Below are 1553 nucleotides of genomic sequence, written 5' to 3' on the forward strand. Positions count from 1 at the left end.
AAGAACCCGTCCAGAGGACCTATACAATTTTTTTCCTTTTGATTTTTTTACCTGGGTTACTGAGATGCATCAGGACATTTTGAAACCTCAGTAAACGATTTGTGCATTACTTTAAAGAATTTATCTGTCTGTCCCAGCTCACCCACCTCCAAGCATCATTATGTCACCACCATCAGGCCTGTCCAGATCTGATCCATGAAACGAACCCAAACTCTGTCCACCAGAAATGTTTCGTGGTGATCCTGAACAATGTCGAGCTTTCCTAACTCCATGTGAAATTCATTTCCAATTACAACCATCTTCTTTACCCTCAGATCGAGCCAAAGTAGCCTATGTTATCTCACTACTCTCTGGCAAACCAAGGTTATGGGGCACTGCAGAGTGGCAACGGGACTCGTTAATCTGCTACCGGTACCAGGACTTTGCTTGTGAACTATAACGAGTTTTCAGCCCCATTCCACCGCACAAAGAGTATACCAGAGGACTGCTGGGCCTAAAACAATGTAACAGAAGGGTCACAGCTTTTATCATAGACTTTCATATGTTGGCAGTGGACAGCAGATGGAACAAGGAGGCCCTCCAGGACGTTTTTCTCCAAGCTTTGAATGATGACATAAAAGACGAGTTGGCAGCCTGGGAACCCCCACATCTAAGGGAACTGGGGGATCTGGCTACAAGGATTGACCTGAGACTGCATGAAAGGAGGCAAGCTAAGAGAGGTACCCCCAGAAAATTTGATTCTAACCTGTATTATGAAGTCTATTCACAAGTCCAGTCCAAGGAGTCTAAGCCAGTACCCAACTGAAGAACCCATGCAGATTGGTAGATCAAAGCTCTCAAAAGAGGAGAAGGACCGGAGGATCAAAGAGGGTCTGTGCTACTACTGTGGTGAGTCAGGCCACACTGTTTTTTCCTGTCCTCATAAGAGAACCAGGAAGTCAGATTTGTTGTGTTGCCGGACAGGGTTGAGGCGAGAGGCAGTAATCCAATAAACAGAACCAGAGTCATTACCATGAAAGCCGATGAGCTAAGGTATCCAAGGGGGGCTGAGGCAAGGATCAAAAAACCAGAGGATGTAACAGGAGTCGGGGAACCAAGGCAAGAACAGGGCATGGGAACAGAATGCTGGTAGATCATAGACAAGGCTGATGATAAACTGGCAACGGACTGAGGGAAATGACCGGCTTATATGCAGAGGAACACAGGTGAATTGCATGAGCTTGATTAAGTGGAGAATCAGTGAAGGGAGGGGAACAGGAGCAAACAGGCTGAGAATTGGAGCTGCTAAAAACACAAGACTAGACTGTGAAAAACTAAACAAAAACTATGGCTGAGACTAAAACTATAACTAAAGGTAAATTTCAATGTGTTTCAATTGTACACAAATTTAAACATTCTTTCTCTTTTGGATTAGATGTTTGAGAATTTAACCTTGGGATCAATACCTAATCAGGGCAGAATGAAAGTTGCCACCATGGTCCCTTCATGCCCCCCCCCCCCCCCCCAATGTCCCCAGTGTCCTAGTACTTAATGATAAATTACCACACCCTTAA

This window comes from Austrofundulus limnaeus, unplaced genomic scaffold (genome assembly GCF_001266775.1).
Source record: "Austrofundulus limnaeus strain Quisiro unplaced genomic scaffold, Austrofundulus_limnaeus-1.0 Scaffold342, whole genome shotgun sequence".
NCBI lineage: Eukaryota > Metazoa > Chordata > Actinopteri > Cyprinodontiformes > Rivulidae > Austrofundulus > Austrofundulus limnaeus.